Genomic DNA, 25,166 nt, shown 5'->3' with positions numbered 1-25,166 from the left:
GTGGAATGGCAAATGGGGAAAACAAGGCTACATGTAATATTTAATTTCCAAATTTATAGCATTATTTTGCAGAAATTGTTAAGATCCCAAGTAAATTGGGAAAAGTATTCAAACAAAAGCATAAATATTTAAAATATTGGAATAGGAACTTCTGTTGATACTTCGTATAACTCATTGCTTATTTTTGAGTTGTGTTCTACAAAACATACCACAAAAATAAAAACTCTGGCACATGGAGGGGGTTGGTGATACACATTTGTCTAGTATGTGCACAACCTCAGTTTTGATTCCCAGAACTGCAAAATAAAATAAAATAAATGAACTTTGTTTCTTAAAGAGTAGTGGATACTTACTAGAATATTGAGTGGGGAAAAATCATAGCTTTATTAAGCAAATGTGCCTGAATATATAAAGATTTGGGTTTTTCAAGTCTCAAATATTTTTGTTTGGTTTTGCTTCTCAGGCAGGATCTCAACTATGTTGCTCAGGCTGGCCTCAAACTTGCTAGGCAGACAAGACTGGTCTCAAACTTGTGGTCTACCTGCCATCCATTGCCTCAGCCTCCTGAAAACTAGAATTACAGGTATGTAACATCACTACTGGCTTAATTTTCATATAATTTTACTGGTATGTCAAGAACTCAGAATGAGAAAATTGCACAGAACTGTACTGTCAATGATAGAGCAAGACATCATTCTTAGGTTAAAGCCTAATGTTCATCAGCTCTGAAACTTGCTTGCTAGCACTACTTCAATGGGTAATACTGGTCATGGAGCCCTGTAGGTGCTCAGTAAATATTTGTTGAGCAAGTCAATGACACAGCAACGAAGATACAGTTAGATATTCAACCTCTATGTTATATACAGTGGCTCTTAAAAACCACAGGGGTGTAACTGGCATGGGTGAGGTACAGGACTTTATCCATAGCAACAATTTTTTTAATTTTAAAAATTTTATCGTGAAGGTGATGTGCAAAGAAAATAAGTCTACGCTTCCATCAGAAAGAAAGACATTGCCCCATTCACAAGGCAATGGATAAGACTTGGGAAAAATTATATTAAGTGAAGCAAGCCAGAGCCAAAGAAACATAGGTTGCCTGGTTTCTCTCATATGTACTAATTAGAATATGCCTTTAACTCTACAAGTAATCCCAATGGATAGTAAAAGACAAAAAATTACATTTGGCCGGGTGCCGGTGGCTCACATCTGTAATCCTAGCTACTCAGGAGGCTGAGATCTGTGGATCACGGTTCAAAGCCAGCCCAGGCAGGAAAGTCCGTGAGACTCTTATCTCCAATAAACCACCAGAAAACCAGAAGTGACACTGTAGCTCAAGTGGTAGGGCACTAGCCTTGAGCTGAAGAGCTGAGGGACAGTGTTCAGGCCCAGAGTTCAAGCCCCACAACCAACAAAAAAAAAATTATATTTGGACATGATAAATTAAACAAGACTCTAAACATTCACATAGTGAGACCAAAGGAGGATATTGTAAGGAGAGGATCACAAAGTAGCTATGTGCATATGATCATAGAAAATCATGCTTATTGAAATGAACTCCAAGAAATAAAAATTATTTTTAATGCAGGTCAGTCTCTTTAAATATAGTAAAGTGAAACCAAAAATGTTGTTTTCACCCAAGTTTTTGTGGCAATTAAATTGAGAGGTGAAATAAGAAAACTATGAACCAAATAGTTTTCAAGTGAAATAATTTTTCATAGTCTTTCAGATGAGTCACAAATTCAATTTCTTAATCCATAGATTTTCCTTAATAGAAATAACTTATTTTATGAAGGTGCCATATTAAGCATGCAGTGAAAAGGTGTATCTGTCCCATAATGTCCTCCTGGCTACAAAATCCCTTTCTAGAGACTCTAAGTTTCTTGTGTGTAACTGTAAGTTTCTTCTGGAGAATATTTTCTGTATAGACAATTTTTTCCACAAATGGTAATATATACACACTTCTTCCCTCCAGCCTTTTTATCTATCAAAATATGAGTGATATGACATCTAAATAAACTACATCATTCTTTTAAATGACTGTAAAGAATGTCATTATACAGCAGGTGCTGGTGGCTCACGCCTGTAATCCTGAACTACTCAGGAGACTGAGATTTGAGGATTGTAGTTCAAAGCCAGCCCAGGCAGAAAAGTCCATGAGACTCTTATCTCCAGTTAACCACCACAAAACCAGAAGTGATGCTGTGACTCAAAGTGGTAGAGAACTAGCTTTGAATAAAAAAGCTCAAGAACAGCAACCCAGGCCCTGAGTTGAAGCCCCAATGACTGACAAAAAAAAAATTATACAAATATACTATAATTTCTTTGGCCAGCCCCAATATCAATTTATTAGTTTGCTATTACAAATAATACTAATAAAATATATCTGAGCATAATATAAATAATAATTCTCCTTTTTTTTAAGAAACAGACTTTTATTAGGTAGCTGGCTTGAAGTCTTTTTTTTTTTTTCCAGAGCTGAGGACCGAACTCAAGGCCTTGCGCTCACCAGGCTGGAGCTCTTCCGCTGAGCTAAACCCCAGCCCCTAGGTAGCTGGCTTGAAACTTGAAATCTTCTTGCCTGAACAGGAAGATTACACACACACACACACACACACACACACACACAATTAAATGTTTTTTAAATGCAAAATATTAGATTCTGGGCAATAAATTATTCTTTTTCAGTAGAATCTTTAAGAGTTAAGTGAAGTATCTGGAAAGCAGAATGAGGTAACTGAAGAGAGATGACTTTAGCTACATGCGCACAGATTTTTCCAGAGTGAAACATTCTTAAATCTGAGAAAAGTACAGAATATAGGTCTATAACTTTGAAATGATTAAGGCTGGTTGAAGAGTCTTCATCATTAAAGCACAGGCTCAAATGCTGTTGCAGAGAAACTAGGCAGAAAAAAAAAGTGGGAGAATAGTGGTAAGGATGTGACAAAGGAACTAAGAGTGAGTCATGAGAAAAAAAAATAATTAATTTTGTAAGTATTCTAGAGATTGGCCACATAATGATGGGCTCAAATGGGGTCAGCACGAAATCCCTTTTGTAAGTAGGATTTTGCACTCAATATAAAGTCATCTCCTATCCATCCACCTCCTCTGGCAGGAGATTTAGAGGAGGATCAGCCAGTGGAAGCTGGCAGCAATAAAGATGGCAATCAAGATAGATTTTAGTGGTATAACCTGTAGTCCCAGATACTGAGACGATTGAGGGAGAAGGATCAAATGAGTCCATGGGTTCAAAACCAGCCTGAACAACGCAACATGACTTTGGAGGAAGGATGGGAAGAAGGGAGAGGGAAGGAGGGGAAGGAAGGAAAGAGAGAGGAAGCGGGGGAAGAGAAAGAGAGAGGGCAGGGAAAGAGAGAGAAAGAGAGGAGAGGAGACAGAAAAATATGAGAGAATCAATGTGTCACTAAATTGTGCCTGAATTTCTAAATTGGCTTACATACAGGCATGATAGGCCTTGCAGTAAGATACTCTTGTTAGGACTTAAAGACTGAGTACAATAAACCCAGGCATAAAGATTTCCAGAACTGGGGGCTGACATGGTATGCAACCTTTAACATGCCTTTAATTCTAGATACTTGAAAAGCAGAGATCAGGAGAAACATGGTTCGAGATCAGCCTGGGAAAAAGGACACCAAGTCTCCATCTCAGTCAAGAGTTGAGTGCAGCAGTATCTGTCATTCCAGCTATAGTAGGAAGCGTAAATAGGAAGAGTGAGGTCCAGTTTGGCTGAGGGGGGAAAAAAAGACCCTCTTTCAAAAATAACCAGAGTAAATAGGATCTGAATATAGCTCACATTGTCAAGTGCCATCATAGTAAATGTACAGCCCTGAGTTCAAACTCCAGTATGATCAAAAAGCAAGAACAAAAACCAAAACCATGGGAACGCTAAGGTATGGTTCTTTGTAACTGTAGTAGAGAGGATATTGAACCTATGAGCCTTTGCACAACCTCTATTTGAAAAGGACCTTATTTACTTTCCTCACCATCTTATTCTCTATGGTACATGACATACCATAGATCTCCCATAAATGTTTATAGGAAGACTGAGTGAACCATGTAGATTGGATTAGGTAAGATGCAATAACACGTGGGTCTTGTATCCAAACCTGCCTGACTCTGAAATCCACATTTCCAATCATTTGGCTATGGTGCCTATTTCCTAAGCCAGAAATAGCAATTGCTCAGGATTTTGTTGCTAACAACCCACATAAAGGAGACTATCAGCAATTGCTGTTGCTCACCAACCTGTCACTTGCCCTTATTGCCAATTCCTCCCTCTCATGGCACCATCTCAGTGGATATGGTAGACTTTTCAAGGTGCCCAAGTTCCTTGGTTTCTGGGCAAATGTTGCTCTGGATACCAGGCTTTATGAAATGAATATGAAAGATGCTTCTATAGATGATGCGTCTGTAGACCAGTGTCATGCAGAGATTTCAAAGGCAGTATCATTCAGTGTTGACTCATAGCTCCAATTTCCTCCCATCTCCACTATATACACCTGCACTTGGGTACTCACATGTGTGTTTATGGGAAGCAGGCTAAGTGGAGACATAATCTGAGAAACAAATTGACTTGGTATCATCCCTGCCTCTCCAATAACTATGGCTTTGTGACAGTCTTTGACACTAGGGTCTTCTCTGGAGATTCATCTCTCCCAGGATCTTGGGATCTTCTATACATAGATTTCTGGGGCTATCTTTCCCATAGGTGATCAGAATTGGATGAATCTCAGCATGGGGCACAAATGAGATTTTCTCTAAAGGCCTTCTTGAACAAAGTGAGCAGTTTCAATAATACACAACAGCCGGGCACTGGTGGCTCATGCCCTAATCCTAGCTACTCAGGAGGCTGAGATCTGAGGATCACAGTTCAAAGCCAGGCTGGGCAGGAAAGTCCATAAGACTCTTATCTCCAATTAACCACCAGAAAACCAGAAGTGGTACTGTGGCTCAAGTGGTAGAGCGCCCACCTTGAACTGAAAGAGCTCAGCGACAGTGCTCCAGGCCCAGAGTTCAATCAAGCCCCACGACCAGGGGAAAAATATACACAATAAATTCTTATTCACTTGCATGCCCTAAAATCATCAAGACAAAAAAAATTAAACCAAATTTCTACTGTGTATGAAAGAAAGTATATGGAGAGAAAATGATAGTGATAGAGAAAGCAGTGGTTTGGGTAGCAGAAGCTTCAACCTCTCAGCCCAGCATGAACAAGATGGGAGCTCAAAATCTTCAGGGGCTCGCTCTCACCCTCACTCCCATTTCCTGGACTCACGTATTCTTCCTGTTGGGAATACTGGGCTAATATTGACTTAAAGTACATACTGATTCTGGAAGGATGGAATCCTCTACTATAGTATATAGCCTCTGAGCTTCTGTTTAATCTGTATCTTAAAGCTTTTATGAAGTAAATTCTGAATGGTGAGATATCTTAAAAGGCATGGTGGGGGATGAAGGAGGACAGGAAGAGAGACAGATGATCAGATAACAATGCTCTCCATGGCAGGTTTTCTTTTTCTTTGTTTAATTTTTTTTTTTTTGTCAGTTGTTGGGCTTGAACTCTGGGCCTGGGCACTGTCCCTGAGCTCTTCAGCTCAAAGCAAGCACTCTACCACTTGAGCCACAGTGCCACTTCCGGTTTTCTGGTGGTTTATTGGAGATAAGATGGACTTTCCTGCCTGGGCTGGCTTTGAACAGTGATCCTCAGATTTCAGCCTCCTGAGTAGCTAAGATTACAGGCATGAGCCACTGGTGCTCGGGTGTATGTTTTTTATTGTAAAAATGCTGCACAGAGGGGTTACAGTTACATGAGCAAGGTAATCAGTACGTGTTGCCTCCTCTTTTTGTTTTCTCCCTACATTATCCCTTTCCTCCCACCTCCACAACTAACACCCCCCCTCCTCCCGCTGAAGTTATAAAGTTATAAAGTTCATTTTCAACACTAGCTGTGTGTCCTCTAATTCAATTCAATCCTAACATTATCTACTTGGAATTAGTGATAGATTCTACTTTTAGAGTCCACTCCCATAGGCTGTTCCCTGGACTTGGGATGTGTATTACAAGCCCCATATATAGGCTATAAATTGCGATTTCAATGTTCTCCCTATGGGGCTTGATCAATCTGTTAATGTGGCTTAATAGGATGTGAAGGAACATTTCTTACATTTAGCCTTGGTTGTGATCAGTAGACAGAAAGTCCATGTGACACTTATCTCTACTTAATCAGCAAAAAGCCTTAACTGGGTCAAGTGGTAAAGTACTAGACTTGAGTGGAAAAAGCTGAATGAGAGTGAGAGGCTCTGAGTTCAAGCCCCAGTACCAGCACGCACGCACACACGTGCACACATAAACACCCCCACGCATGCACGCGTGCACGCACACACACACACACACACACACAAATGTCAAAGGAAGTTCTTCAAGTAGAAGTATAATACCCATAAGACATTTATGCTTACCTAACAAGTAAGAGATCAAGAGGTAAAATGATAATTATGAAATATATATTTTTCATTTTAAAAGGATAATTGATATCTAGTGTAAAATAGTAGCTGCCGAATAGTAAAATATGCTTTTGATCTTTGTGCAATTTCCAGTTATTCAACTCCTAAAATTGTTGGAACCTTCAAAGTGACAAATGTCTTTTATATACTAATTACATATTTAATGGCTGGAGCCCCAAGATAGCTTGATAACAGCACAAGTGTGGTTTCTGAAAGGTGGTATGCCAGGAGAGGGTATGGAGGCTCTGTACCACTTTCCCCATCCCTTAACTTAGACATCTCTCCATGCTTCATAATATCCTAACATACGGCTAAATGTAAGAAATGTTCCTTCACATCCTATTAAGCCACATTAACAGATTGATCAAGCCCCATAGGGAGAACATTGAAATCGCAATTTATAGCCTATATATGGGGCTTGTAATACACATCCCAAGTCCAGGGAACAGCCTATGGGAGTGGACTCTAAAAGTAGAATCTATCACTAATTCCAAGTACATAATGTTAGGATTAAAGGACTACTTGGTGAATGAAAGAAAAATCCTGCATATATCTAAGGTCATAAAAACTGAACTTACTATTATTATAATCTCTGAATAACAATGCAGTGGCAATTTATAACTTACATAAAAGTAAAATATATGACAAAAATAGCACAAAGAATCGAAAAAGATGCTGTTGTAGTGCTGGGAAGTGAACCAATAGCTGCATGTATGTTAAAAACATATTCTACCACTGAGCTATACTTTTCATAAAGAATCTTATACTATATGTGATGTAGTATGATGTTATTTAAAGGTAGACTGTGATGTATAATGATATGTTAAAGATGTAAACCCTAGGACAACCACCAGATTTTTTTTTTGGCCAATCCTGGGGCTTAAACTTCTTTTTCTCAAGGCTAGCACTCTACCACTTTGAGCCACAGTGCCACTTCTGGCTTTTTCTGTTTATGTAGTACTGAGGAATCAAACCCAGGGCTTCATGCATGCTAGGCAAGCACTCTACCACTAAGCCACATTCCCAGCCCACCCACCAAAAAAAATTTTTTTTTTGGTTTGTCATAGACCTTGAACTCAGGGCCTGGGTGCTGTCCCTGAGCTCTTCAGCTTAAGACTAGAGCTCTATCACTTGAACCACAGTGCCCCTTCCGGTTTTCTGGTGGCTAATTGGAGATAAAAGTCTCATGGACTTTCCTGCCTGGGCTGGCTTTTAACCTCGATCCTCAGCTCTCAGCCTCCTGAGTAGCTAGGATTATAGGCATGAGCCACGGGCACCTGGCTCAACAAAATTTTAAAAAGTGTAATTCTAATAAGCCAAATAGTAGAGATGAAATAGAATCACAAAATATCCTCACTTTTAATGAAAATAGGAGGACAAATAGTTGGGACAGAAACTTAGTGTAGTAGAGTGAAATCAAACTATATCACTAAATTATACTAAATGTAAATGGTTTAACAGTTTAACTAAAAGGTAGTGCTCATCAGACTGGATTAAAAAGTAAGATTCCGTAAAAACTGTCTATAATATATGCTTTTGTCTCTTCAGCCAGGACCCCAGAACACAGAATGACAAGTGTTTTACCTTTTTAGTGACTTTCATCAAAGAATTAGGGTCTTTCACTACTTTTAGGAAAGTCATATTCTAATCTTGCCTCAACTCCACTTTCTTCTACTTCAAGGATATTAATCATACTGACATTTCACTGTATCCTATAACTCTTGTTCTGTTTTGTATTTTACTTCATTTGTGTCCTCTAAGTTTCATTGTGGGAAAATTTTCCACAGTCTAGTTCACTAATTTTCTTTTCAGCTCTGCCTGCCTAATTTTATATAAAATTTACATACTGAGTTCTTAATTCTGGTGATTATCAGTTCAAAATTGTCTTTTTCGACTGTATGATGTAATCTTTTTTTTGTGCTATTGTAGTTTGTGATGCTGTTTTCAATTGTTTCTAGTTCCTTCTACAATTTTTGTTGGTTTTTTTAAAACTTTTTTTCGTCTTTTCTTTTTGGGATTGAACCCAGGATGTTGCATTTGCTAAACAAGTACTATTTGCAACTGAGCTACATCCCAACAGATTGTAAAGTTTGCCCTTTTTTGTTGCATGAAAAGAATAAATGCAATTGTTTTATAATCTCTCTGATAATTCCTGCTTTTTTTGTTGTTATCAGTTTTTGGTTTGCCAGGTTCTTAATTTGCAATCTCTTCATAGGTATTTTACAATTTTCTATTTCTTGGACATTTTATTTTAAAAATTATTTCCTGATACACTTTAAAAACTAGAGTAATGTACACTTCCTCCCTTAATTTTTTTTCCCTTCTACAAAGTAATTTGTGGTATTAGTGGTAGTTCAAGGACAAGGTACATTACTTAGTTGACTTGCTGGAACTAGATCTCTACGTACAACTGCTTTTTAGTGATACTGGACTGGAACTTAGAACTACAAGCTTCAAGGCCAGCATTCTACCACTTGATCCAGGGTCCCAGTCCCATCCTGGAGTATTTTAGTCTGCCAATGAAAGACAGAAAGGTACTGTTGAATTATATCCTTTTGAGTGTTTTAGGCTCAGGTGGCCAAGAAGCCACTTCCTTCAGATTGGAAAATGACCCAGGGTAAAAGCAGTAATCCTCTAGCATATATAATAAGGATTGTGAATTCTTCTGTTTGACAGACAGGATTCTTTACCTTTGGCCATTGGTCAAAGGCAGCCTTGTCTTTCAGATGCCTTTCTTTTGAGAGATGAAATGCCCGTTAGACAGAAATGGTTTCAATTCCCTTCCATTTCAAAGACTACTACATTTTTGTCTTTGATGATTTTAGTAAATGGTAGTCTTTATCCAACTTCTTTTCAGTTGTCTTTTGTGAAAGGATAAAAGGACTTACATTTAAACCATAGGATAGAGGCCTATAACCTACAATTCACCCCACCTATATGGCATGCTTCTTATTTTTGGGGGGCGGGGGGGGGGGGGGAGAGACTGTCTCCAACATGTAACCTAAGGAAGAAAGAGGAATAATGCTTTGTTACATACTAGTGGTGTCTTCTTCTGCATCTCTTGCACATTAAGGAAGGAGGTTTGTCAGAAAAGAAGAAGGTTTGTCAGAATCTTGCATACTAATTCTGGAAACCAGAAATCTCAATTTATATATATTCAATAACTATTAAAAGCCTATCAGCAAGTCCAACATGGTAGCACATGCATTAATATAATCCCAGTACAGTACTCTAAGAGTCTGAGCAAGAAGAATAACAAGTTTTGAGGTCAGCCAAGGCTACAGTGATTTTAAAGCCAGCCTGAGCTTTCATCGTGATTGTTTCAGAAAAAAATAACAAAAACTCAGAAAAATTAAATAAATCTTACTATATTGCTGCATGTACTTTTTTGTGTTTGTGTCGTGCTGGGGATTGAACTCAGAATATCATGCACGATAGGAACGCACTGAACTGTACCTCATCCCTGCAATATTTTGTATCCTTATCATTGACATATAGAAATACTATTGACTGGCCAGGTGCTAGTGGCTCACACCTTTAATCGTAGCTACTCAGGAGGCATCTTAGCTATTCAGGAGGCTGAGATCTGAGGATCGTGGTTCAAAGCCAGCCCAGGTAAGAAAGTCCATGAGACTCTTGTCTCCAATAAACCACCAGAAAAACTGGAAGCCAAGCTGTAGCTCAAGTGATAGAGCGCTAATCTTAAGCTGAAGAGCTGAGGGACAGTGCTCAGGCCCAGAGTTCAAGCCCCATGACCTACCAAAAAAAAATACTATTGACTTATTTTTTAAAATATTGATTTTTATAATACTGGAGATCAACGTAGTGCCTGGTACATGTTAGACAAGTGCTCTATCACTGACCTATATCTTCCTCCTGATTTATTTAATTTTACTTTGGGGATTGAATCTAGGTCCTGTTGTAAGATAGGCCAACTCTGTACTGCTGAGCTACACCCCCAGTCCTTGATAGTGATTTTTTTTTGTAGTTTGATACTATTTAGTTTAGTTTTTTTTTTTTTTTTGTATATTCTCTTGAACATCTTGTGCTGGCAATGATAAGAGAAGTTGATTTTCCTTTTTTTTCTTCTAGTTATCTCCTTTCTTTTTTAAGTCCTTCTGTATTGGTTAGCCCTCCCACTATGATGCTGAATGGGAATTATGATAACAGTGAATGAATATCTTAGTCATGTTGTAAAGAAAAATGTTTATAAAATTCCACCATTAATTTAACATTTGCTATGCATTTTTAATGGACCTATAAAGTCTACTAACATCCTTTTATTTCTAGTTTGTAAATATGCATATATTTCAATGATTGAGCATTGATGTCTATTGAAATCTTGTTCTGCATCCATTTGAATGTTATGTATTTGCTTTCAATTTGTTGATGTGCTAAAATTATTCTGCATTAAAATTAAACAGCATATGTGAAGAACTTGAATAAGAACATGTTAAATAAGCTGGGCAGCTCCTCTGGAAGCTGAGATCAGAAGATCAGTTTGAAAGGGACAGGAAACTCCATCTCTAAGGAATCATCAAAAATTGCTGGAAGAGGAACTGTTGCTCAAGTGGTAGAGTGCTACCCTTGAGCAACAGCCCAGGGCAGCACCCAGGCTCTGAGTTAAGTCCATGGACTGACACAAAAAATAAAATAGTTAAGTAAGGGAGGGATTTCCTTAAAAATTTTATTATTATAAAAGCAACGTACAGAGGTATTGTTACATAAGTCAGGTAATGAGTACATTTCTTTTTGGACAATGTCATCCCTTCTTTTGTTCTCTCCCAGTTTTTCTCAGGGAGGGACTTTCTTTTTCTTGGATGACTAGCAAAACCAGCTAGCAAAAATAAAGTTTAGGTATCTTGCAAAAGGGGAAAACCTTGGCTATAATAATTTTTTCACAAATATGGCCTTGAATAATACAATTGTATTTATGGTGACTTATATATTACACATATTTTAAAAAGCTCAAAATGTATTTGTATCTCATAAATATAGCAGTAACATTACACCTGTGTGTCTAGAATATATATGAAGAAATAGACAAGCACCAGTGTCTTAGAAGAGTCTATGTAACTCTTCAAGGCCATGTTCCTTTCTCCTTATAGAAGTAAACATATTCTCGATTTTATATAAAACATGTTTTCTTTTGTAATTTTCTCTGTAAGTAACTGTAGGTAAAATGTAGTTCTACCTGTTTTTGAGCTCTATATAAATGTTTTACCTTATTATCTAATCATCTGTGACTTCCTTCCTTTGCCCTATATTTTAAAAAATTCATTGTTTGGACCTTAAGTTGCAGTTCTTTCATTTTTTTTTCCCCCTAATATTATACTGTGTTAAACCACTGCTGTTTATTTCACAGTTCTACTGTTGTGTAACACTTGAACTGTTTCTGTTGCTTTTATAACTACAACTAATGCTGCCATTAAGGCTCTTGGCATACTTGTGTAAGGAACACACACAGAACTGTTTGTAGGTAAGGGACATATTAATGGGCCATTTGTATTTCCTCTTATATGAGTGATTTTTTTAAAAAATAAGAACAGGCAACTACAGTCTAAAAGACGTGTTTTGCTACGACTTTAGTGAAAACAGGGCTGGGTTAGGGGAGAGAAGTAAAGTAGCATTGTGGAAATTCAGGTTAAATGCTTGTTTTCATTTTAAATTTTAATCTTTTACTATCATGGGGGTTTTGCATTCATTGTGATTTTCAAAATAGTTTTAGAACACTTTTAAACTTTATTGTAAAGTACTTGATTATGAAGTATTCAATTTTATGCCCAAGGCAAATAACTTGCACACCTCACCCTGTTCTCAATCCTGTCCTGGTCCAAGCTATACCTTCACTCCAGGCTGCATTTCAGCAGTCCCTTCCCAACTAAAATCCGTACCTCTATATTTGCCATTTGTTCTAGATCCATTCTCCAAATAATGGTGGTCACAGAGGTCTTTGAAAAGATTAATCCAATCATGTTATTCCTTTGCTTCACAGTTCAAATGTAGCATACTGTACTTGGGATAAAATCCAAATTTCATGTAAAGCTGTGCATAATCTAAATCTTGCCTCCTTCTAGTCTAAAGTAACTGAACTACCACAGCCCAGCTAAGTATTTTATTTTTTTGTTGTGGGGCTTGAACTGTGGACCTGGGTGCTGACCCTGAGTTCTTCAGCTCAAGGCTAGTGTTCTGCCACTTGAGCCACAGCGCCACTTCCAGTTTTCTGGTGGTTAATTGGAGATAAAATCTCACAGATAGGGGCTGGGAAGGTGGCTCAGTGGTAGAGCACTTGCCTTGCATGCTTGAGGCCCTGGGTTCGATTCCTCAGATATTCTTGTCCAGGCTAGCTTTGAGCCTTGATACTCATATCTCAGCCTCCTAAGTAGCTAGGAGTAGAGGCATGAGCCACTGACGTCTGGCAAAGTGATCTATTTTTTTTTTGGGGGGGGGGGGCGGTCATGGGGCCTGAACTCTGGGCCTGGGCACTGTCCCTCAGCTCTTCAGCTCAAGGCTAGTGCTCTACCACTTGAGCCACAGTGCCACTTCCGGATTTTTTCTTTTTCTTTATGTGGTGCTGAGGAATCGAACCCAGGGCCTCAGGCATGCAAGGCAAGCGCTGTACCACTGAGCCACTTTCCCAGCCCCAAAGTGATCTATTTTTAAAAATCTATTAAGTTGCTAGGCACTGGTGGCTTAAATCTGTAATCTTAGCTACTCAGAAGGTTGAGATCTGAGGAATGAAATTCAAAGCCAATCCAGGTAGGAAAGTCCTTGAGTTTTATACAATTAATCCCACCCTCCCCCCCCCCCACACACACATAAAAAAGCCGGAAGTGGAGCTGTGGCTCAATTGGTAGAATGCTAGCCTTGAGCTGAAGAACTCAGAGACAGCACCCAGGTCCACAGTTCAAGCCCCACAACAAAAAAATAAAATAAAAAGCTCAGAGACAGTGTCTAGGCCTTGAGTTTAAGCCCCCCCCCCACAAATGTATTAATTTATATACATAGCAATAAATAAATGCAGTAATTTATAAAGGAAGTATGGCTGGACATGGTTGGGAACACCTGTAATTCCAGCACATGAGAGTCTGAGACAGAAGGATCAAAATTATTAGGAAAGCATTGAGAAAAAAAGTTATGCTCTCCCTTTCCCCATTTTCAATCACAATCCTCCCAAGTAATTAACTACACCCATATATTTGAGCTATGCGAATATTTGCATTCTTTCTTGTGTGACTACACTGATGTCTTCGTGTTTTTGAGTATAAGTCTAAATGAAATTACACATGCACACATTAAAATACATAAATACTTAAAAGGAACAACGGTCTGAAGCATAGTGATGCTTATTAGTTGGGGATCTAAGATGGTCACTTCCCTAGAACCAATGTCCATCAGTGAATGTTTTTCAATATAGGATTGGCATTTAGTATTGGATACTGTGGAGATTGTGGCTTGCTTTTTCAGGGCAGGGACCAAGTATGCTTGGCTTTGGGTAAAATGTGGTACTATCCTCACAAGGAAAAGTGACTTTGTGTTCCTCCTGACTTGCCAATGTCCCACCATAGGTGAAAGAAGCTGTTCATAGTTATCTGAACCTAACATTTAATGTGGTATTTTAAAAAATTTTGTGTGTGTGTGTGTACGCTAGTCCTAGAGTTTGAACTCACCACCTTGAGAGCTATCCCTGAGCTTTTGTGCTCAAGGTTAGTGCTCTCTACCACTTGAACTTCTAGCTACCACTTCTAGCTTTTGAGTAGTTAATGGGAGATTAGGAGTCGCATGGACTTTCCTGCCTGGGCTGGCTTCGAGAAGCCAATTATAGGCATAGCTACGCTAGCGCCCAGACTGTATTTCTTTTCCTTTCCTTTTTTTTAAGGAATGAAATGAGGGCTTCTCACGAAGATTAGATACATGTATTTCAAATTACAATCTTCCCCTACTCGTCTTCCTTTATAATTTTTTTTTTAAATCAGCAATTATCCTGTGCACTTTCATCATCTATTGAAAAGAGGAAGGTCTACCCTTCTCTCCCTAACACGCACGAAGGAGACCAGGAGGGGTTTTGTGTTTTCCTCACCGGTGTGTTTTCGACGCTTACACCAGTGCCCGGCATCCGCAGGAGGAGCCCGGTGAGACCGGGTCCGGGGTAGCCCGACTGCTCGGAGCGCCACTCCCAGCCGAGTTCTAGGAGGCGATCGCTCAGGACCAGCGGCGCAACGCCTGCTTTTTGGGTGCCGCGTTCTCGGGTTGGCGGGACGGGCCGACGCGCGGGGAGTCGGGTGGGCCAGCCTGACCCGCAGTACGTTGCACCGCAGACCGCCCGCGGTCCTCCATTCCACCTCGCCGCAAACCCCAGCTTCCCCGGAGGTCTTCAGTTCTCCCGGCCGACGAGCGCACACGTCAAGGCAGAATAGTTGTTCACGGGCCTGGGCGTCGTCAGCCCCGGACCCGAGGCGGGGGGCGGGGGGCTGTCTCCAACAGGCTCCCAGGCATGGAAACCCCAGCCAGACACACCCCGCCGGGGTGGGCGGGTCGGGAGACAGAGCCAGAGAGCGCTCCTCACAGTTGAGTTCATCTCCGACAGAGTTTTGGCTTCGTACAGCTCAGGAGAGAATCGCCCCTTAAACTAAGCAGCCTCGCCCATCAAACGACCCGAGAGCCGCACACGCGGGCAGAGACGGAAGCAAAACATCCAGAAAGGCGGCGGTCCCAGAGCCACGTGAGGCGGGCACTCCCGGCTGCCCTCGCAGCGTGGACTTCAACTCCCAGCCTGCCTCTGGGCCGTTACCCTCCATGGACTACAATTCCCAGAGTGCTTCGGGAGACGCCGCCGCAACCTCTACCACTCGGTCGCCCGCCACTCGCCCCGCCTCTCTCCCGCCCCTCCCGGCTGGGTCGGCGTGCGCCTGCGCACCGGAGACCGGAGGAGTCTTACCCTAATGTAAGATGGTGGCCCGTCTGGCTGTGGAACCCACCGAAAGCCGAGAGTCTCTCTCTCAGCCGTAAAGGTCGGACTCGCTGAAGCAGTCAGGCCCGGTTCTGAAGAGTTTTTTTTTTTGTTGTTGTTTGTTTGTTTTCCCCGACACTCGTTCAGTGGTGTTTTGTGAGGAGGCGGCAGCGCGTGGAGTCGGCTGAGGAAAAAGCGAGGCAAGGCTGGCGGGTGAGTCTGTGCGGGGCTGGGCTTAGGGGAAACCCGGGGTTGACCGGCTACGAGAGAGCGGAGGCTTCGCTGGGACCGTGCAGGCCGCACCCCCTTCCTCCCCACCCCCCAGCCTCGTCTTCACCCTCCTCCTCCTCGGCCGCCCTCCTCCTCCTCTTCTTCCTCCCTCTCCCCTCTACGCCACAGCAGTTACCACCAGGAAAAGGGAGCGGGGCCGGAGGCGGCGCGGCGCTCGCCGACTCTGCCTTCCAGAATTGCTTCCTTGGGAGAGCCGAGGACCGTTTCTCGTCCCCAGCTTTCCCCCCACATCCCCCCCCCCCCCCCCATAGCGGCAATATTCTTAAGTCTCAGTCGCTCCCTGTTTCCTCAGCCCACTTTCCCCTCTCTGACGTCCTTTCCTACTGGCCCCCATCTCCCAGGACCAGAGCCGTCCCTTCCACTCCGACCTGTGCTGCTGCTGCTGCTTCTCCTGCTTCTGCTGCTTCTCCTTCACCCCGAGTCCACCCCCCTCCCCCCCCCCGCCCCGTCCTGCTGCATGGTCTTTTGCTCCGCCGCTACCGTTCTCGACTTAGCTTTTGCCTCCCGTGGGTGCTTGCAATCAGCCTCCAGTCTGTCGGCTGGGCTAGAGCTTCTTCCCATTTGCAGTCCTTTCCTTTAACCACATCTGTCATCTCCAAACTACCCCTCAAGTGTCTGGATTGTGCTACTGGTCTTCTCACCCACCTGTTTCTCAGCTTTCTTGAGAATTGCCCTCTTTCCTATACAGATTTCTTTCAACACACGCTTCCAGAAAAAAAAAAAAAGGGGGTGTGTGTGTGGGGGTGGGGGTGGTGGAGGAGTGCCCTGTGGTTGTTTGATTAAAAAAGTAAAAAGGAAGTTGGGAAGTGAAGTGAGGTAGGATACTATTAAACGCGATGAGTAAAAGGAGATCTTCAGCTTACTCAGGAGAGGAACGTTTTCACTTTGCTTTCAGTGATCTATTTGCGGATTATTCGCTCTGTTGGGATGTGGCTTCAGCCCTCTCTCCGTTCCATGTTTACTTTCCTCATACTACTTCTGAATTGAATTGAATTCTCTAGAACACTCAATGTGGGTTCTGATTATATCAATACATATGGACAGAAGCATTTCAAAATAAGATAAATCTGACACACACACAGAATTCATTTGTGAGCTCCACCAAGCAAATATAAATGATAGGTTGATTGTATGTGGATTCTTTGTGAGTTGCAGATCCCTTTTGTATTGAGAATCCATTATTGAATGAGTTATATTGATACTCAGCTTCAGGACAGATTTTATGACTAGATTGGAAATTTCCTCAGTTTGTTTAATAGGTTTGGGTTTGAAAAGTTTTTACTTTTGACATTTCTATGCTGGTAGTTATCTGCATTGTCTTGAAAATATATTGGGATTGTATGCAAAAGAAGAATCACTATTCTTTGGTAAACTTAAATACACTGAATTTTTTGTAGTAAAGAAGGGACAGGCAAAAAACCCAAAAACGCTGTGCATTCGGTGGTACTTAGCTGTCATTTACTACCTACAGTAGAAAGCAGAATACTAGATGCAAGAAGTAGCTTAGGTTTACATATTTTAGTGAAAGCAAAATTGACAACTAGTGGCAAATGGCATGATGAGGAGCCTTTGCTTTGATAGACCACTGCAAAATAAACAAATGACCAAGAAACTAACATGATTCTGTAGGTCAAAATACACACATGTCAAGTTCAAACATAGATATTGATGTTCTGAATATATATGTAAAATATTTAAAGTCATAATGACAGTTCCATGCAGCAGCCAGTCTCTTACTGGGAAAAAGAATTCTATCAGTGTAAATACAAATACAGTTCTTCTCACTCACTTTTGCACATTACTGGATTATTGTAATTTTTACATACTGAAATCTGAGGAATATTAACATTTAATGCTTCAGTCATTTGATTGTGAAAAAGATTTTCTTTTTATTGTTGTTTTTATTTTAACCAAAGGTAAATTAAAGTTAAAAAAATGTTTATAAAAGACTACTTTTTTCCTTTCAGTCACTTAAGCCCCCGTTTGGGGAAACTAAAATCCTTATTCTTCTGAGAGAAGCAATTTATACAGCAAACATTGTTATTAGTTATATCATGAAGTTTTTTAAAAAGTATAACATATCTAGCTTAGCAATAGGAGAATATGGAATGTAACTGCTCTTCAACTCCAAGTAAAATAATACGCTCTGGTGAGAAAGCTTGTCTCTTTTAACAATCCTATCACAGGTCTAGAAATCCTTGGCAGTCATAGTTGGGTGAATTGTAAGCAATGTGTTCTAATGCGAGTACGGTTTGTCTGGCAGAAGGGGTGAATGATTTTAATACATCCTTTCTTTTGTTAAGGTATTTGGCTCACTAAGTATTTTTCAAGTAATTTTCCCCTCCATACTTTTTGCCTGCAGTCATCAAATTCTTGGTTTCATTCCTCTGAAGACAAATGAATTTATTTAAGGATATTTAAAATGTCTAGAAAAGATGTAGAAAGTTCTTTGATACTTTGATAGGAAGAAAGAAGCTGAAATTTGCAAATATTTTGGCGTGGTTTAAGTTTTTAACTGTAACATTGTGAACAAGGCAGCTTTGTATGTTGATAATTTCTGTTTTAGTAATTTGGATTTCTCTCTGTCAAATTTAGTAGTGGATTCTTCAGATAAATAAATTATTTGTATGAGGTTTTAAACATGAATTATTTAAAAGTTGCTTATGAAAAAATTTCACTGTTCCATATACAGATTCTTAATTTCATTAGCATGATAGTTATAATCAAACAGCACAATACAGGAAAATAAAATCATTTTGTAATGTTCTTGAGTTTTAGTTTGAATAGGAATGCATAGCATAGTTTGCAACTCATTACTTTGTAAAAGAAAGTGCTGCCTAAGACTGAACTCTATATTAGGAGAGTTTAGTTATTTCTGTGATGCTGGCGAATCGAACCTGGTGTCTCACACATGCTAGGCAAGTGCTCTCTGGTGTTTTTTTGTAAAAATGTTTTTTTGTGTGTGTGTTGGGGGGGGGGGGCAGTCGTGGGGCCTGGGCGCTGTCCCTCAGCTCTTCAGCTCAAGGCTACCGCTCTACCACTTGAGCCACAGCGCCATTTCTGCCTTATTTTTCTTTTTGCTTATGTGCTACTGAGGAATCGAACCCAGGGCCTCATGCGTGCAAGGCAAGCGCTCTACCACTGAGCCACCTTCCCAGCCCTGGTTTTATGTGTCTTATGAAAATAATTTCTCAACTCTGGAAATCTCCCCTTTTCCTTCTACTCTTAGTTTTAGTCATTTTAATGACTTTCTTGAAATGTGACTGCAAATAATACTCAAGAGAATGTAGGTAACTCAGTGGTACAGTTTTTGTAGAATATTTAAATGAGATAAAGTTTTAAATTGTGAACACCTCAGCCTCTGCTGAAATTTCAGTTGGTTCTCTGACAGCATCTGTACTTTAATTGTTGCTTTATGGGTAGAAAGCTACATTGAGCTCAGTTGGTTATGAAGAAAACAGCAGGGAAAGCTGGTCCCCAGTGGCTCAGGCCTGCAATCCTAGCTCTTCAGGAGGCTGAGGCATAAGGATCTTGTATAGGTCCCTGAGTTTGGTCCCCAGTATTGCCAAGAAAAAGAAAATCTACAAAATAAGATCAAAATAAGTTTGAAATAAATTCTTTGAAAAACACCTAACTGAGGGCTGGGAATATGGCTTAGTGATAAAGTGCTTGCCTCGCATGCATGAAGCCCTTGTTGATTCCTCATGAACAGAAAGTGGCGCTGTGGCTCAAGTGGTAGCCTTGAGCAATTAAGAAGCTCAGGGACAGTGCCCAGGCCGAGTTCAAGCCCTAGGGCTGGCAAAAAAGAAAAAGAAAAAAAGAAAAACCACTAACGGTGTAAAGATCCCACTGAGCTGCTTTTCTTGCATCACAAAAATAATCGAGTTAATATGCTATTTTTATAACATGTGTACTCTGCACTTTTGGCAAAGAAGTGTGTGTGTGTGTGTGTGTGTGTGTGTGTGTGTGTGTGTGTGTGTGTGTGTGTGTGTGTGTGTGTGTGTGTGTGTGTGTGTGTGTGTGTGTGTGTGTGTGTTGGCTGGTCCTGGGGCTTGAACTCAGGGCCTGGGTGCTGTCTCTGAGCCTCTCTGTGCTCAAGGCTAACTCGCACTCTACCACTTAAGCCACAGTGCCACTTTCAGCTTTTTCTGAGTAGTTTATTTGAGATAAGAATCTTACAGACTTTCCTGTCCGGGGTTGACTTCGAACCATGATATTCAGATCTCAGCCTCCTGAGTAGCTAGAATTACAGGCCTCAGTCACTTATGCCCACACTAAATCTTTAAAAATGAATATTGCCACTTTCTATTCAAAATAGGTATTTGCATATTTTTCTAATAACTCTGAAGTAACATAAAATCTATAAGACGCCAAAATACATTAAACAGTTCTTTCTGATAGTATGCTATTCCACTGGGATGGAAACCATTTACATGTTCCATTTAGATTAAGAAATCCCTGGAGAAAAGTATGTAGTACATTCATTCTAGTTATAGTGTTTCTAGAACAGCAAAAACCTCTATAACCTATTTCCCTACTGTTTTCTTCTTTTTGTGCTGATCCTGGGGCTTGAACCCAGGGCTTGAGCACTGTCCCTGAGCTTTTTTGCTCAAAGCTAGTGCTGTATCACTTGAGCCACAGTTCCACTTCCTGTTGTTTTTTTTTTTTTAGTAGTTGAAGATAAGAAACTCATGGACTTTCTTGCCCAGGTTGGCTTCAAACTGTGATCCTCAGATCTTAACCTCCTGAATAACTAGGATTACAGGCATGAGCCACAGGTGCTCTGAGCCAGCTTATATTTTTGATCATTAAGTTTGTAAAAAAATTTAACACTGTTTTGGCTCATTTTATCTATCTAGGAGGCAAGTGCTCTACCACTGAGGTGCATCCCTAACAACTCTTACACTTTTTTTGGGGGGGGGGGGGTCCGGTTGTGGGGCCTGAACTCTGGGCCTGGGCACTGTCCCTAAGTTCTTCAGTTCAAGGCTAGTGCTGTACCACTTGAGCCACAGCACCACTTCCGGCTTTTTTGTTTTTGCTTATGTGGTGCTGAGGAATCGAACCCAGGGCCTCAGGCATGCAAGGCAAGCGCTCTACCACTGAGCCACCTTCCCAGCCAACAACTTACATCTTTGTAACATGTTTTTCTTTTTGCCAGATAGATATAAGCGGGTTGGTAATGTGGCTCAGTGGTAGAGTAGTCTAGCATGCAGGAAGCCCTGGGTTCAATTCCTTAGTACCACATAAACAGAAAAAGCTGGAAGTGGCACTGTGGCTCAAGTGGTAGAGTGCTAGCTTGAGCACAAAGAGGCTCAGGAACAGTGCCCAGTCTCTGAGTTAAAGAAAAAAAAAAGTATAAGTAAGCTAGGCACCTGTAGCTCATGCCTATAATCCTAGCTACTCAGGATGCTGAGCTCTGAGCATTGTGGTTTGAAGCCAGACCGGGCAGAAAAGTTCACGAGACTGTTATGTTCAATAGACTACTCTGAAAAAGTTGGAACTGACGCTGTGGCTCAAGTGGTAGAAGGCTAGCCTTGAGCACAAAAAGGTTCAGGGACAGTACCCAAGCCCTGAAGTCTGGCCGAAAAAAATATGTATTATGAGTATAAGGTAGTTTGCATAGGAGTCTATTTTTCTTCTAAGCAGTTTGGTTACTAAAAAAAAAATATCTTGAGAACTTAAAGCAAATAAGGAGTAGAATTGGAAATGAAAAAAACCAAATTGTCTGTGTGTATGCCTAAAAACTAGTATAGAAGAAACAAAAAAGGCAAAAAAATCATTACAATTAGAATAATAAAATGCTTTTACTTATAAATAGTATGTGCTGTCTTACTACTTTTAGAAGGATTAATAAATGATACAGGGAAAAGAGTGATTGAATTTTGAACAATGCCATAGACTGAAATATTCCCAGCAGAAAGAAACATACATTGTCATTAGGCCATATAGCTGGAATTTCTTTTTTTTTTTTTTTTTTAATTTCTTTTTCTTTTGCCAGTTCTGGGACTTGAACTCAAGGTCTGGGCACTGTCCTTGAGCTTTTTTATGCTTGAGGCTAGCAGTCTACCACTTGAGCCACAGTGCCACTTCTGTTTTTTTTCTGAGCAGTTTTTTGGAGATAAAGAGTCTCATGGACCAGACTGGCTTCAAATCGTGATCCTCAGATCTCAGACTCCTGAGTAGCTAGGATTGCAGGTGTGAGCCATCAGTGCCCAAGAATTTCTTAAAGATGTTTTTTGATCTTTGGAATAAAAAGTATTATTACTTTTGTATTATTTTCTGGCAAGTTAGAAGCCTATTCATTCCCTGTTAGGGCATCGGTTCTTCATATTGTGAATTTCCTAAAATAACAGAATGATTTGAGTTATTGAATATTGGTCATAGTGTTTTCTCCTTTTTTTAAAAAAACTTTCTTGTGATTTTTATTTATTATTTAATTTTCAGCAGTTATTTGGGTAGAGCATTTTTGTTTGTTTTGGTCAGTCGTGGGGCTAGAACCCTAGGCCTGGGCACTGTCCCTCAGCTTTTCAGCTCAAGGCTAATACTCTACCACTTGAGCCACAGTGCCACTTCTGGCCTTTTCTATTTATGTGATGCTGAGGAATCAAACCCAGGGCTTCATGGATGGGAGGCAAGCACTCTACCACTGAGCCACCTTCCCAGCCTCTAGGTAGAGCATTTTGTGGATGTCAAAATTGAATGAAAATTTGTAGTATAGATATTATTACTTTGGTGGTGAGATTAAGTTTTCTTCTGGTGGAGACTCCACTCCATTTTATTTTAGTTACAGCTTTTCTTCTAATTTAATTATTAGAGGAGAATTAGGATACTGCAAGTTCCCAGTCAAATCTTTCCAGAATTTTTTTTTTTTTTTTACTCTCAATGGAGACTCAATTGTTCATTGGGTGAAGAAAGTAATATAGTCAGGAGTGGTAGTGAAGTGTCTGTAATCCCATTGCTAGTAGAAGCTGATGCAGGAGAAACAGGAATTTATGGTCTAGCTGGCACTTCATCGTGAGACTTTTTCTCAAAAATAAGTAAGTAAATAAATAATAAAAGCTTTCTGTTTACCCCAACCCCATGGAAGAATCTATAATCCACCAGAGTAGTTGCAGATTGCAATTCCCTCTCTTCCAAAAAAGTATTATGTGTTTTTTGTCATTAAAATGAAATAAGAACAAGTTTTAGTGCCTTTTTAAGGTACGACTTGTGAAATGTCAAAGACTTAATGTGAAAAATTTTAAACAAGTGGAAAAGTAGGTCTGATCCACTGTGGCTGTTACTCCGCTTCAGAGATTATCAACTCATAGCCCACTTGGTTTCATCGATATCTCACTTATTTTATCTCTATTCCTCCTACTCTATGCCCTGTATTATTTTGCAGCAAACCCTAGTCATCACATTATTTCATTTGTATTAGAATTGTTTGACATAGAAATACCTTATTTTAAAAATAAGCGTTTCAAATAGTTTGTTGTTCTGAGCTCATTTGTTGAAAAATGACATGATCTGATTTTATCTTGTCAGGAATACTTACCTAGTAATAGCACAGCACTATCCAAAGCAATATACAAATAATATGTGTACATATGCTTTTAGTTCAATTTGGTAGTTAGGGGTGTTTTCAGATTGACAACATAGGAGTGAGGCTTCCTGGAGAAAGGAAGACTTGAGTAAAGAATATAGATTATTTGTATCTCCCTCCAGAAGAACATCTCCAGAAGAACATTCCATACATTCCTTGTTGGGAATGGAAATGTGAGAAAACACTTGGTGGTAGGAACCGGCATGATGTGAGAAGGATGTAAAGAGTCTGATCTCTGTGGAAGAAGGTGTTAATTCTGCTGTCTGATGGCAGATTAGTATGTATAAGTAGGGTAGCATTTGATTATGAAATGTGTTTTCACAGTCAGACTGAATTTGGTCTGCTAAGCAATAAGGAGCCAAAAGAGGTAAGTAGGGGGTCAGGAAATAGCATGTAATTTGGGGTTGACAGTTGAATTTTGTTCAAAATACTGAAGATCAGGCCATTAGTTAAAGGATCATTCTGCCATGTTTCAAGTGTACACTACAGGGTTTTGGATAAATGCCCAAGAGTAATAGTTATGGATCATAATGGTGGCTCTTCACTTAGGTTTTTGAAGAATATCCATGATATTCTTAGCCTTAGTAGTTGCACTATTTACATTCTTGTTTTTTGTTGTTGTTGTTGGTCGTGGGGCCTGAACTCTGGGCCTGGGTACTGTCCCTCAGCTCTTCAGCTCCAAGGCTAGCACTCTAACCAATTGAGCCACAGCACCACTTCCGGCTTTTTCTGCTTATGTGATGCTGAGGAATCAAACTCAGGGCCTCATGCATGCAAGGCAAGCAGTCTACCACTCTACCACCCAGCCCCTAATTTACATTCTTATCCACAATGTATGAGGGTTCCTACTCCATCTCCCATCTTCTGCATCTTTACCAGCATTTGTTATTGCGTGTATTTACATATATATATATATATATATTTCATTATTGCACAGAGATGTCTCTATTTTGTAAGTCTGATTTGTTTATATTCTTGATGATGACCATTCTTACTGGAAAAAGATGGAATCTCAGTTGTTTTGATCATTTCCGGAATGGCATCTTGATCTTTTCTGCTTGGGCTGTCCTTAAACCACCTCACTGTTTTGATTTTTGACTTTAAAAAACACTACTTAGCTCTCAAATGCTAAATGCTTTCAAATGTTGAATTCTTCAAATATGATCACTGTTTGCCTTCTTCTTGTTTCTTCTTCCTCCTCCTCCTCTTCCTTCTTCCTCCTCTTCCTCGTCTTCATTTTTGGAAGGAGGTGTAGTTTGAATTCAGGTCCTTTTGCTTGCTAGACAGGTGCTGTTACCGCTGAACCACACCTCTAGCTCTGATTTTTTTCTGGCTATTTTTGAGATAGAGTCCTTCTGCTTCCGGCACAGGTCCCAGGCCTGGGCAAGATCTTCATGTTAATAAGCATCTTGTCATAGCTAGAATAATAGGTGCATAGAATAACAGTTCTTCATTGAGAAAAGGTCTTTTGAACTTTTCTATCATAGCTGACCCTGACCTGCAGTCATCCAAATCTCAATCTGCCAAGTAACTAGATAGGAGCTTTGGAATCCAGCTTTGAGGATTTGTTTTACAGAGGCTTTAATATGTTCATTTGGGTTTAAGATTGAGTTTAGATAATCTTTGTGCAAGAGATTCTTGAGAAGTATTGTGACTGTTCTAAGTACATAAATGGGAAATAAATGTCAACAATCCAGAGTAGGAGAACCTTAATATTAGAGACTGTCTTCAGTAATAACTATCAATGCATTTTGCCCCCTAAGAAATTTTTATTAATCCCTTGCTATATTTTGGATGTTGATATTTCTTAAAGGCTAGT

At 40.1% G+C, this 25,166-nt stretch overlaps 1 protein-coding gene across 8 annotated transcripts in view; it reads left to right on the top strand.

Moving 5' to 3' along the window:
• Positions 1-15,425: 15,425 nt before the first annotated feature.
• The window catches only part of Cnot4 (CCR4-NOT transcription complex subunit 4), a 104,703-nt gene continuing 94,962 nt past the window's right edge, over positions 15,426-25,166 (top strand). For 5 of the 8 annotated variants that reach the window (XM_042670097.1, XM_042670094.1, XM_042670095.1 and 2 more), the window contains exon 1: positions 15,444-15,684. The gene's annotated coding sequence lies outside the window, so the exon portion shown is untranslated. Of the gene's footprint in view, positions 15,685-25,166 lie in introns of all 8 variants that reach the window. The other 3 variants (XM_042670099.1, XM_042670096.1, XM_042670098.1) reach the window with 1 other exon arrangement.

Source organism: Dipodomys spectabilis, unplaced genomic scaffold (assembly GCF_019054845.1).
Source record: "Dipodomys spectabilis isolate Male_0828 unplaced genomic scaffold, ASM1905484v1 ptg000519l, whole genome shotgun sequence".
NCBI classification, from domain to species: Eukaryota; Metazoa; Chordata; class Mammalia; order Rodentia; family Heteromyidae; genus Dipodomys; species Dipodomys spectabilis.
Note: the sequence above shows the minus strand (reverse complement) of the source record. Positions and strands in the feature narration are given on the sequence as shown.